This window comes from Grampus griseus (genome assembly GCF_964374135.1).
Source record: "Grampus griseus genome assembly, chromosome: 11".
NCBI classification, from domain to species: Eukaryota; Metazoa; Chordata; class Mammalia; order Artiodactyla; family Delphinidae; genus Grampus; species Grampus griseus.
The window spans coordinates 21,230,741-21,244,892 of record NC_139005.1 but is presented as its reverse complement, the minus strand read 5'-3'; the positions used below and the strand labels follow the sequence as shown (position 1 = coordinate 21,244,892).

The 14,152-nt window shown below is 37.3% G+C and overlaps 1 protein-coding gene across 4 annotated transcripts in view; it reads left to right on the top strand.

The window, feature by feature from the left end:
- Positions 1-14,152, top strand: part of ITPR2 (inositol 1,4,5-trisphosphate receptor type 2) — a gene marked incomplete at its 5' end in the record, with an annotated part of 524,405 nt that overhangs the window by 340,029 nt on the left and 170,224 nt on the right. The gene's annotated exons all lie outside the window — the stretch shown is intronic.

Sequence of the window (14,152 nt, the reverse complement as noted above, 5' to 3'; positions counted from 1 at the left end):
GTGTTCTTTCCCCTCACTCATGCTGGATCTCACATAATGACAGGACTAAGTGGTCCAAGGAAAACAACCATATTTTCATGCACGCTGGTTCTCTCTTGAGTTCTGGGAATGAATCCTGACTTGGTTGCCTAATAGGGAAAGTGATTTGGGGACATGGAAAAAGCTGATGCTATGACTTTCTGATTCTTCTTCTCTAACCTTTAAAGGTGTGAACAAAGAGGTGTATGGTCAGGTCTTCTCAGCACAGTGGAGTGGGGAATGTCTCCTTTTCTTATGAAAGCTACATGTGTTCTTCTCATGCTTTGTTTTGTTTAATTCTGCAGTGGTTGTTGAATAACATTGTGGCTTTCATGCTACATCTGGAAAGTGTGTAGTCATATTCCATGGGAAGGAACAAAAGGATGGTGGGTGGGGTAATAACCTGGTTGTAATCACAGTGTACATTTATTTGGAAAGATCAGCATATTAGTATGCAGTGGCCAGATTAACTGAACTCAGCTGGAATAATTCGATATATTTGGTTTCTGTAAAAGCTAAATATCTTTAAAACTCTAGAGGTTTGCTGTAAACCTTTTGATGATAGATGCCTTTTGAATATGGCTCTCCCACTACTATGAATTCTAATGCAACTTAAAAACTATCCTTTTAAAAACCTTGCCCCCCCTCACCCCCCCCAAAACCTTATCCACTTATCAACAAAACAAATTCTAGCATCTTTCTTCAGGAAAATTAGTATTTCTTTAAACTAATAGATTTTGTGAAGCATAATTTTCTTGAGGTTGTTTTTAAATTTTAGTTTCTCCACCTCAAGTAGTGTGAGGTATCCATGGAAACTGTCCAGCCTGTATTCAGTGCACTGGACTGCCTTCCCACACAGGTCAAGACACAAACAGTCTTAGTTACTAGTTCAATTTATTGTGCCTTAAACATTAGATAGTTTTGAAAAGAAATTGGCTCCTAATTGACACATACAGTTTTATATTTAATTAGCAGTTTGAGCCGCTCTACATTTTACTAACAGATGTAACATTCAAAACATGAGCCATTATAATACATCTGTCGTACAGATGCACTTAAATGCGAGAGCTTTGTGGCAAATAGCAGTAATGGCTCAGCAGCTTAGCAAAAAGTTGGACAGAACCGACGTTATTTTCTTTAAGATGTGGATTTTAAAATCATTTAAAGAGTGAATTTCTGTAATCTAATGGATATATTTTATTTTTTTAACAGCTTTATTGAAATAGTCACACATCCTAAAATTCACCGGGCTGAAGTATACAGTTCCGTGGTTTTTAGCATATTCACAGATTTGCAAACAACACCCACTGTCTAATTTTAGAACATTTTCATTACCCGCAAAAGAAACCTCATGCCCATTAGCAGTCACTCTCCATTCCCTCCCCCACCTCCTGTCAACCACTAATCTACTTTCTGTCTCAATGGATTTACCTCTTCTAGATGTTTCATATAAATGCAATCATAATATATGTGGTCTTATATAACTGCCTTCTTTCACTTAGCATAACGTTTTCAAGGCTCATCCATGTTGTAACTTGTATCAGTACTTCATTCCCTCTTTATTGCCAAATAATATGCCATCATATGGATAGATCACATTGATGTCTACCCATTTATCATTGATGGACATTTGGGTTGTCCCTACTTTTTAGCTATTATGAATAATGCTGTGATTAACATTCACGTACAAGTGTTTGTATGGACGTATGTTTTTATTTTTCTTTTGCATATCCCTACGCAAAAGGGGTCATATGCAAACTCTATGTTTAATTTTTAGGAACTGCAAAACAGTTTTCCAGAATGATAGCACCATTTTATTATGGTCATCAATGTATAAGAGTCCCAATTTTTCCACATTAACAGTGTCGTTATTGTCTGTCTTTTTTTATTTTAGCCATCCTAGTGGGGGTAAAGTGGTATCTAAGGGTGAATATTTTAAAGGACAGCAATTTCATATTGTCTGTGCTTCATAAATTAGTTAAATGCATCTCTCTTATTTATTTACTTTTCCATGGCTCTTCATTTGTAAGTACAATATACCTCTTGTCTCTGTCAATATTGTCATTTTGTTTACTGATTTTAATGTAGGCCCAGTTCAGAGCATGTGACATCAAAATGTAAGACAGTGGTGAACTGAAGTATTATACACAACATGTAGCAGTAAAAAAGGGAAAACACTAAAGACAAATAGTTTATTTAAATCTCTGGTATGATTTCATCTTGCTTTATGTGAAAAATGGGTGTGATAGAAGTACCAGATACTGTGAAGCTTTGTTGAGTTCCAATGCCAGATTAAAAGATATTCTTTTTTTCTTTTTTTTTTTTTTTGCGGTACGCGGGCCTGTCACTGCTGTGGCCTCTCCCGTTGCGGAGCACAGGCTCCGGACGCACAGGCTCAGCGGCCACGGCTCACGAGCCCAGCCGCTCCGCGGCATGTGGGATCTTCCCGGACCGGGGCACGAACCCGTGTCCCCTGCATCGGCAGGCGGACTCTCAACCACTGCGCCACCAGGGAAGCCCCGATATTCTTATTTTTTCATTCAATGTGATATACATCTCATCAGTTCTAATACGCCATCAATTGTATCACTGGAAAAAAAGAAAAGAATGTTGCCAGTTGAGCTATGATAAACCATTAATTTTAGAGTGACCTGTGATTCAGGAATGTTAAAATTTGGGGAAAATTTTAGAATTTTGTTAGAATCATTGAAATGTAATAGGAGATGTGCTAGTGCACATTTTGGGGGGGAGGGGACCCAATCATCTATGCTACCTATACCCACAGGAGAAAACAAGACTTTTCATACCTCAAAGATTTGATAAATACCTTTTTACACATATTAATATCCAGAAGTATAAAAGTGACATATTACACACACTCACGCACACACACACACACACACAGATAAAGAAGAGTATAAAAAAGAGGGAGAGTCATCAACTTATTATTACCCAGTGTGGGAGTATGAAATTAGCAACCTATAATTCACTGAAATTCTTCTTTTTCCTGTATTCTTTAATTTACTAATTGAAAGTAGCTTGCTTCCCTCAAATCAGATTTTTTCAAGATTGTGTTTTCTTTTCAGTCTGAGAATGTTGTTTTGTTCCTTTCCAAAGCTAACTAGACAGGTGATTCACAGGCCTGTGAAAATGTTTATAATGCAGATACCTCTCACCCCAGCACTACCAAGCAGCTCTACTTCCATACCAGCAAACGTGCTTTGCATATTATTAGACATAAAGTGTTACTTTCTTAGTGCCCTGGATTCCAGTTACAGTTGAGGATGTGTGAAGTAGTGAAATATCTGCCATGATGCGTGCCAGAGGAAATCAAAATGACTTTCAAAATAGTGTTCACGAGACTGTGATAAGCCTAGTCAAAGACTTTGTGCAAAAGCCTCTTCCTAAGGTAGGCATTTGACACTTTGTCTTTTAATCAACTCAGGCATCTTTAGGTTGGTTTGGATTGAGATCTTGTTTTCTTTGGGTAATAATTGTATTGGTGCTTTGAAATGTTGTCGAACATTTATGGAATTCCTAGATTCTACTAGTTCTAAATCATTGTCTCACAGTTTTTCATTGTGGAATTCTTTGAAAGTTATGGTTAACATATAGAACACAGTTGGGAGGTGTAAGAAGATACTTGCTTATATAACAGTAGGCAAAATATATCATCTCATGACAATTTGATGCAAGAAATCCTCAACGTTAGACCTACATAATTTTTTATTGTCACTAAAGAAAACACTAAAGAAAAACAGGATTTTCATTTGATGAGGGGAAAATGAGATAAAATAGAATTATTTTTAATTTTATCTTTTGTTATAAATTATGGCACACCCAAACATAATATTTGTTAAAGAAAATAGTAACTTGGTATCTTTTAAAGTGATACATTTACATAATATTAAGAATTACGTTGCTCAGTCAGATCCTTGCAGTGATGTACAGCATCAAGGTGGTTTCTGTGTTTTTCAGTAAAGTATGAACATCCTATTTCATTAGACATATGGTGACAGGGAAGAACTTAGACTACACTTTCGGCATATTAGCGTATTCTCTTGCATTAGGCCATATCACAATCATTGATTAATATTTTACCTTCCAATTTTTCAGACTGAACGTTAGAATTGTTTACTTTTTCTTTTTGGTATTCTAACATTTTGCTTGTTGGATTCCAACATAACTTCCTTCTTTCAGCCATAAAACTATAGTTAATGAGTTTGTACACTAAAAACATTTAATATGCAAGTAACATTAAATATATCTCAAATATCTGCCCAAGTTGTAAGACATGATAGATATCATATATTGCAGTCCTTAAATAGGTGGCACTCAGTACAAATCTCTTTTGGTAGATAGTGATCTCTCATTCAGAACCATTGGTTTAGACATTCATTCAAAAGTATTTATGAAGTACTTAATGTGCCAGGTTTTGCACTAGGTGTTGGAGTTGTTTGCTGGGCAGCCAAAAAGGGGAAAAAAAGCACAGTCCCTGTGCTTGTGGTGCTTATAATCTAGTAGAAGGAGATAGAAATCATTCAAACACTGATATAAATAGCTATAAAACTAAAATACTTGGTGAATGAAGTGCAGGATATTATGAGAGGACTGAATGAGAACTAGCTTAGTAAGGTTAGAGAGAATGACTCTGATATGGTTGAGCTCAGACCTAAAGGTTGAGTAGGAGTTAACTAAGCAAAGCTGGGAGTACTTGGGGATGGGGGTACACAGAAAGCATGGCTGGCAAAAGGAAACCTCATCTGCTAATGCCTTGAGGAAGAGGAGACATGAGGAGACACTGAAAGGCCTGTGTGGCAGGAGGAAGATATAGATTGATTCAGAGAACAAGGATGACAATGGTTCAAGATTTGTAGATGTTGGATCATGAGTCCTTACCTAAACCACGCTATGGGTTTGGGTCAGTATTCAAAAGCCACAGAACATGATATGCAGGAAGCAACCATCATGATGCTTAAATATAATATTGAATTTATATGAAATAATATATACAACATCATTTAAAATTATGAAGCATACCAATATAATGGAGACCCATGAATCCCTCAGCCAACTGAAGAATAGCTTGTATCTACCTATGTGTTTTGGCCTCCCCTTCCAGAGGCAGAGGCAACTAGGACATCTCAGTTTTAATACCACACTACGTATCTTCTAGGACTTCTCCTTTTCTCTCAAGATCATGTTTCTGAGAGTCATCAAGGTTGTTGTGTGTTGCTGAGGCTCAAGTTTTTTTTCTATTTACCAAAGATATTATTGCCCTCTGGGAATATACTACAATTTACTGATCCGTTTTTCCTGTCAGTGGATATTTGGATTGATTCCAGTGTTTTGGTTTATTTGTTGCCTGTTTGTTTTGCTGTCAATGCTAATAGAAATGTCTAGGATGTGGCACTATGTGTCTCCTGGAGCACATGTTTCCTTGGGAATGTAATTGCTGGATGAGAACATGTTTTCTAAAGTGGTTATACCAATTTTCATTCCTACAATTGGTCCACATCCTCTCCAGCACTTCATTTTGTCAGACTTCTTAATTTTTGCCAGTCTAGTGCGTGTAAGATGGTGGCTTATGGTAGTCTTTCTTTTTTTAATTATAGTTGATTTAAAATGTTGTGTTAGTTTCAGGTGTATAGCACAGTGATTCAGTTATATATATATTCTTTTTCAGCATAATCTTAATTAATACTCCCTAATTACTAATAAAAGGTAAGCATGTTTTCATGTTTATTGGCCATATGTGTTTCTTATAAGAAATGCCAGTTCAGTTCTCTTGTCTGCTTTTCTACCAGATTTTTTTCTCATTGATCTGTAAGCATTTTATGTATTCATATATATTCAGTTCTCTGTTGTTTCAGTTCTCAGTTCTCTGTTATAGTTCTCTGTTGTTTCACAACCCTCTGAATGACAGAGAATGAATTGGGGGGGGGCACCAAGTGCATATGGGGAGCCTAGTTAGGAAGCACAATATTTCCTAATGGACATTGTGTGATAATTTTATAAATGTTTTTAATACTTTTTCTTACATTTCTTATGTTAAAAACAAATATTAGGAAGAAATATTGCTCTTTTCTAAGAGAACATTGGACCTTTGGTCTTCCCACTTAACACTACTTTAAGAAAAGTTGATTTAAATTGGCTTCTGAAGAGTTCTGCTTTGTACACGCACTAGGGATGCTTGAAACTTATGCATGTGTATGTGTTATTTTTATGAAACCATAGCATACTGCTCAAGTAGGCTTCAAAGTGATCTTCTACGAAATGAATGCTGTTTTTCATTTGCCTTCTCTTAAAAATTTATAGGAAGTTGGAACTCGATATTTATGTCAGAACTTAAAGCTGTGGGTGTCTTCATGGCACTGGGCATTGTCATATCCTATATATGCCAATTGCGCAAGTCTTTCTCAAATGAAGCTTATTTTTTAAAACATTAAACAAAATATTACAATAGCTGTTTATTTAGTACTTATTATGGGCTAAGAACATAAAGCTTTTCATAAACAATTTCTTTTTCTTAAAATAGTCCTGCAGTGTGGATATTATTACACAAAGATGGGGAAACTGAATCTGAGGGCAGCTAAATAAAATTCTTGAGATCACAAAGCCTGTGGTAGAACTCAGATCAAACCAATTTTTTTTAAATGGTGTCGCCAATTTACACTCATCAACAGTGTATGAAAATTTCCATTGCTCCATAATCCTTGCCAACATTTTGCACTGTGAATCCATTTTGTTTTTTGAAGGAGCAAGCCGCTTTTTTTTTTAATTTTTTATTTATTTTATTTTTGGCTGCATTGGGTCTTCGTTGCTGTGCGTGGTCTCTAAAACATTATCATTTTCACTAAGTGCACAGCTTTCCAATGCTGAGCCCTTTCGTAAATCACATGATTGTGTGTTAAACTGTGTGCAGATAGATATCATCTCATTTAATTCTCAAGAGCTTCCCTTGAAGTTGTGCTATGCAGAGCTCCTCTTCATTCCATTGACTCTGTAGATACTTCTATCTGAGGAAATTCTAAATATATTCTGAACTTATTAAAATTTGGCTTCATACTTCCTTTGTCAAAATATTGGCATTGATTGATAAGTAATGCAAGTGCTAGTTTTCTCCTTCCCTTTCAAGGATAATTTCTTTCTAGTATTTTTGGGCAAAGGGATTAGGTTTCTCTCTCTCTCTTTCTGTAAGGGGGTGGGTATTCTACCATGCTGTTCTCTTGATAACTCTTACAAGTCCTGTGCTCCTCTCACTGCCCCGTGGGCCAAGACCCTCTTGGTTGTAGGTGGTAGATTCCCAGCTTGGAGCTCATGAACTACACTGAAACAGGAAGGTGAATATAGAAACAGGGAGGTAAATATAGGGCTGGAGTGTCCTGGTCTTACCTCTCTGTCTTTTTTTCTTTTGGTTTTGTTTTGTTTTTGTCTTGTTTTTTGTTGTTGTTTGTTTGTACATCTTTAGCTTTACTAAGAATGTCAAATTGTTTTTCAAAGTAGCTGTACCAATTTGCCCAGCTATCAGTGTTCCGTTTGCTCACATCTTTGTAAAAGCTTGATGTTGAAAGAATTTAAAATTTTTTCCGGTTGTGTAGGTGAGAAATCTCTTACTGCAGTTTAAGTTTTCATTTCTCTAATTACTTGTGAGGTTGATTATCTATTTTCTTACGTTTATTGGCTACTTGGCTTTTCTCTTCCATGACGTGCCCGTTTGAGCCTTTTGCTCGTTTTCTTTTGGATGATGTATGCTTTTTTTCTAGTGTGCAGGAATTCCTTAAACACTATACACACACACACACACACACACACACACACACATATATAATATCTTTTCCCAGTTTGTGGTTTTAATGATGTGTTTTAATTAATGGAAGCTCTCAATTTTACTGTAGTCTTTTATAGTTTGCAGTTTTAATTTATTGTTTGAAGAATCCTCCCCTACCCCTGTATCATAAATACACTGTCCTCCACAGACCTCTGAAAGTGTTACACTTTTGTCCTTCACATTTAAATCTTGAACCTACCTGGAATTGATTTTTGTGGATTGTGTGAGATACAGGTTGAATTTCAATACTTGATATATTGTTCCTTGCCACTGTTACTCCATCTTGCAAAGTTGTACCTATGTATCAGTCTTTACCAAATGATTGTGAAAATACAAGAGGAATCACAGCACTTGAGGATCTAAAACAGATATCACTCTTCCTGTTGTCCAGGAGGGAAACTCTCCAATTGTACTTCACATTATTATTCAGATCAAGGTCAATTCTCTCATTTATTTCCATCTCCTCCCCTTCTTGCTTTGTCCCCTTATGTTCTCTGAGACCTCCCATAAGCTGAATCTTATTTGCTCTATACCTCTCCGTATCATCCTTCAGGTACACAAAGCCTTTGCAGAAGCTTTGAAATTAACCATTTGAAATTCCATTTTTCCTGGCCTTTGGTGTGAGTGTGCGTGCTTGCATTGGCAGCATATTGATTCCATATTTCTCAGTAACAAGTAGTTTCTATACTGTGAACCAGCGGATTATGGGCTTAACTTTAGTGGTTGTGTGCACTGCCATTTGAGTATAATTTTACGAGGTAGTGATTTATGATGTGTGAGTCAAGGAGTTTTGCTTCAATAGGGAAATGGTGTCTAAGGCTCATCTGCTTATTGTCTGATTAGTTACTCTTCTCTCGACTTTATGTTCTGGAGATGAGACGAAGACTGCTTACTCAGAAAGATCCATTTACAAGCAGAAAGATCCATTCTCCAGTACTGTGGGTGAAGGGTTGCATAAGTTCTCAACCTCTGAATTTAAGCAGACCCTTTGTTAAAATGGGTGAGGTGTATGATTTTGTTGAGTTTCATGTCAGTCCGTATGCTTCCTGGAAACCCAATACCGAGAGGCTTTTATTAAACCCCAGAGAAGATAAATAGTTTCCTTTATTTCTCACTAGTTAGAGGGCACAAACGCATCCTCTAAGAAAAGCCTTCTCAGCAACCTTGTTTGTCTAGAGGCTGGGATATTTGATAAACCCAGAATGATGACTTTAAGTCGCTCTTATCTCCAGTATCATCATCAAATGTTTTAAATATCATCATTTACTGTGTAAATGTTTAAATTTCACAAATGGAATCAAATGGTCTAGTGAGGATTATTTATGTTGAAAAACAGTGCCATATGTCCTCTACATATTTGAAAATTCTTTTAGCATATGCTTGCTTTTTGCACCCCGTTTCCTAGTTCCTGACACATGGTAGAAATATAACGTCTTTACAGTGAATTAGAAAAAGGGAAGAAAGGAGATGGCAGTAGATTGCCATTGTGACGTATGAATAATTGGTTTAAATTTTTTCCACATTCTTTTTTTTTTGTAACCTCCTTTACAAAAAAAGAATTTCAGAATTCTTTTCAGAATTATTGAAACATCTGTATGTTTTTCAAAATTATCATGATTGTGTCATTGGATTGATGAAGAGCATCTTGTGAATGTATATAATAACTACTCCTATTGAAGTTTATGTTTCTTATCTTAAGAAAGTGGGGAAAATCATCAGGGGAAAGAATTGGCTTACATTCCTTGGAGTCAGTGACCAAGAAATACAAACCATTAGCCAGTTGGATTATAGGAGATTGGCCACATTTCCTCAAAGGAGTTCCTTAAAGATGGAGTTGATTATAATGACGGATCTAATGTAATTCCACTAGGATACAGCTGTTGCAATAATTTATTTGAAATTAGATATATACCTTTTTAACCCCTGGGAATTCAAATGAGGAAAAATATCTAATCAGACAGGCTATCATTAATGAAAAGGTTAGGGGAACGCCAGTTAGACTAATATCAAGTTTAATGTTAAAATAAGATTGTGTGGAGACTACAGATACATACGATCACCTCCTTACAGATCTTATCCAAGCTGATTAGCAGCTAATTGTTAGTCTTGGAGGGAAAACCCTAAATTAAGCATCTTCAGTTTGCAATTTTCATTACCTTTTGAATTTCTAGTTGAGGGCTTAGTTTTCCAAGATTCTGGTTGTGGTGACACATTTTGATGATGTCTTGATGATATTGCACACTGTGGAAAAAATATTACTTTAGTGTATGATACTTCCAAGGGAACAGGAACAGAGGTGGAATCAGTACCTCAAACATCACGTCCTTGAACTCTTCACTCCTAATGCTATTAACTCCCGTTAAGGCAAACAGGGCTGTGCTTTTTTGAAAATCAAAGAAAACCTTTAGTCCTTTCTAAGACTAATACATTTTTGTTATCCTTTCTATCCATGAAAGGCAATCATTTCTGACTTCTTAATTTTCTGTTAATTAATTTATTTATTTATTTATTTTTCGCTGCATTGGGTCTTCGTTGCTGTGTGCGGGCTTTCTCTAGTTGTGGCGAGCAGTAGCTTTTCTTGTTGCGGAACACAGGCTCTAGGCATGTGGGCTTCAGTAGTTGTGGCACGTGGGCTTAGTAGTTGTGGCTCGCAGGCTCTAGAGAGCAGGCTCAGTAGTTATGGCACATGGGCTTAGTTGCTCCGTGGCATGTGGGATATTCCCATTCCAGGGCTCGAACCCGTGTCCCCTGCATTGGCAGGCAGATTCTTAACCACTGCACCACCAGGGAAGTCCTGAGCTTCTTAATTTTTGATCCATTGGAGTTGATGCAACAGGAAATGGCCAGGAAAAACCCATCATCTCAGATTTTCACAAACTGTCAGTGTGACTTCTCTTTTAATGGAGATGTTTTATTGTAATTTCAGAAGGTGGTTGTTAGTTATGTTGGCTACATTACATTTAGTACATCTGGGATGTGTTCACATGAAGACATTGGCTAAAAGCTGTGTCTTGTGGCCTGGAATTGACTCTGATATTGAAAAGACTGGGAAGGACATTCCTTGCTACTTGGCCTAATCTAACAAAGACACCTTCTTGGGAAGCCCAGTCAGGAATTCATTTTGGAATTGAAGAACGAGTACAGAAGTTGAACTTCTCAATTGTTGTAGAATTCTTTTCAAAATATGTTTTTAGTTCTTTCCCAAATTTCTGCCATGGCAATTATAACTCTGAGACTATTATTTATAACCCTGGCACCAGAATTTCTGACCATGCCTCTACAATTACTTTTATTTGAGTTAAAGGAATTTGTGTAAATGACTTGCCTCTGAGCTGTCACCACTGTAAGGCCAAGACAGGTTTGGACGTAACACTTGCCTCCCATGCCTCAAGGCAGAACTCAGTATTTGACAACAGGAATCAGTTCTGCTAAACTTGTGATGTGGCAATATCTAAAGTTTTCCAATCTTAAATGAGGACAATTAAGACAAACAGAAAAGAATCCTGCTCCATCTCTGCCCATTCTTCATTCATGTTTAGCACCAAAGTTTGCCTTTTTTGAAAACTATGGAGTTTGGACCAATGTAGAATTTTTTCCACCTAGTTGAAGTTGGAAGGTCCATTGTGAGCCCCAGGTCCATTAGCTCACAAGTATATAATTCCAAGGACTGGTTAAAATAGTGGATAACTAAAGATTTTCAAGTAGTTTATCATTTATTATTTTTGCCATTTTCTTAGTATGTGGGACGGTTTGGTATAAAGTGAGAAAGTATGTACAAAATCACCTTGTCAACTGTAAACTGTTCTGTGATCTGAATAATATTAATACTAGCAACAACAGCATCAATTATACACAACTTATATAGCATTTACTATGTACTGTTTTAAGTACTTTACATATTTCCCCCTATTTAATCATCACTGAAGCCCTCTGAGAGTAAGTGTTATGATCATTCCGTTTGACAATTATGGGACTGGACACAGGGTAGTGAAGTAACTTAAGATATTCCAGTTAGTATGTGGCATAGAGGGGATTGAAATGCTGGCAGTGTGGCTCCAGAGTTGCGAACAGAGATCTAGGGAGCTCCCATCTCCTTTCGGTGGCATTCTGAATGTCACGTAGTTAGAAAATGTATGCTTCTAACTAGGCTGGAACTAGGCTGGAAGAGCTCCCATCTCCTTTCGGTGGCATTCTGAATGTCACATAGTTAGAAAATGTACTCTTCTAATTAGGCCGGAAGTAGATAAGAAGAGTGTTGCTCATTTGATTTAGATGTTTATGAATCTGATAAGCACCTGTGATTTCATCTGCCTGAAAAGAATTTAGCAATGATGGCAAGTGTGGTGCTCATTTTAATGTGATATGAAACACTTCCACTGTCTGATTGGTTTTGAACAGCTTTATTCTTCTAGTAGTATAAAGAGCATTTTTAAAAACAGAGGGTAAAATGTAGCTTTCTATAATATTTATCCTTTAAACTATTGCTTTTCTATCTCTTGGTTGAGTTTTTGGATTAATGTGGTTAAAAGGCTCTTACAGAGAATAAAAAGGGAGCTCATTCCCATGGACCTGGGGTTCCACTCACAACAGGTTCTCTTCCAGACAGTGACACTGACTTGTACCATTTCAAGAAAAACAGTCCTGTGTTTTCACGTTTGTCAGTTTTACTTATTACAGCTGGGCCAACTGTATGTTACCAGGTTAGAGTGAGAAGCAATCCATTCATGTGTAGAGGTGAGAACCGTGATTAGTGCAGCAAACTGAGGTGCCCTTTAAAGAAATTAAGTACTTCAGTCAATGTGTTCTCATGTCTTTCTCCCCAACATACAACCTCAGCCTTATAATTGATGGGTCTAAAAAGGTCTCTTGTAGCATCTCCTTCTGCTGTAATGAGATACACAGTAAAAGCCCATTTGATTCCAAAGAAATGTCTTATTTTGTTTTTCCTCCCCTGTTGGAAGGATGCTTCTTTGGCCAGATGAAATTAATTTACTCAAAAGGCTTTCTTTTAAAAGAAAAAAAGAAATTTTCATTTCTTACGTCTTCTCTAAGTGCCCCACTTTGGTTTGACAGGGGCGAGTTGAGTTCTCTTCACTGGTAGAATAAGCTCTTAACACCTCACTGTCTCTTCCAAGACTGATCATCACCTTTGCTCACAACACCCCACATGAAAAAGTCTTAGAGGAAGAAAACATGAAATAGGGGACAATAATAAATGTCTGTGTTCTAAAAAATTTAAGTGTCAATAAGTGAAAGTTGCTATAAGGCTCTGGGTGCCTGTTGAAATTCTTGGCACTGTGACGTTTAGGACATACATATTTGTTCCACACTGTGCACGAGACAGCTTTGCTGGGATGATCGTCTGGGTTAGCAGGGGAGGTTTGCCATGTAAAGCCTCTTCCGAATCAGCTGTTTCCCCTTAAGCGCTTCCATAGGGCTTAGTATACATCTCTATTATGGAACCGATGGTATTGCAAATTCTTTGAGGAGAGTGTTATATCTTATTCACTTAAGATAGTTCCTAAAACACACTTGGTACCTAATGAATATTGGTAGAATGGAGGGAAGATAGGACATGTCCATAAACAAGAAGAAGAAGAGCTTTTCAGACAGAATATGATGTGAACAAAGAGAAAGACTTAGAAAACTGTGGTCGAGGAATCATCACATAGTTCAGTTTGGTTATAATATAATGTGTGAAGACACTTTTGGAAGTAACTGTTGAAAAAGCAGAGTAGGCAGGATTTCACAAATCATTGTCAAGTTGGGGGTGGTGGCTAATAGATGATCCCTTAAGTTTGGAGCCTAAAAGACCAGAACGATGTGATCTCCTTGAAATAAATTGAATTTCTTCAGTTTGAGAGGAAAACCGGTTTAAGAGAGAAGGAATATTCCCTTCGGAAAAGTTGAGTTTGCGGTGCCACCAGAATCTCCGGATGTAGATAAGGAAATGTAAGTGGAAACAGGATGAGAGGCTCAGGAAAACGAGGTCAAAGCTGAAGGAAACACACTTGGCAGTGAGACCTGCACAGGTGATTGTGCAAGCAAGGGTCAGATGAAGTTGCTGATGGGGAGAAGGAAGCTGAGGGGAGAAGAGCTGAGGACAAAACGTGAAACAAGGCTGGAGAAACAAGGACAACCAAAGCATGAGAGAGAGAAGGAGCAATGAAAGCCACCTGTCTCAGCATAAAAGGCAGGCATGCTGGGGAGGGAGCGTGCAATGCAGCACGGGGAAGTGGCTGGGTTTTGCCATCAAGAGTTGAGTTCAGGTCTTACTCTATCACCTGTTAGCCACACGATCTG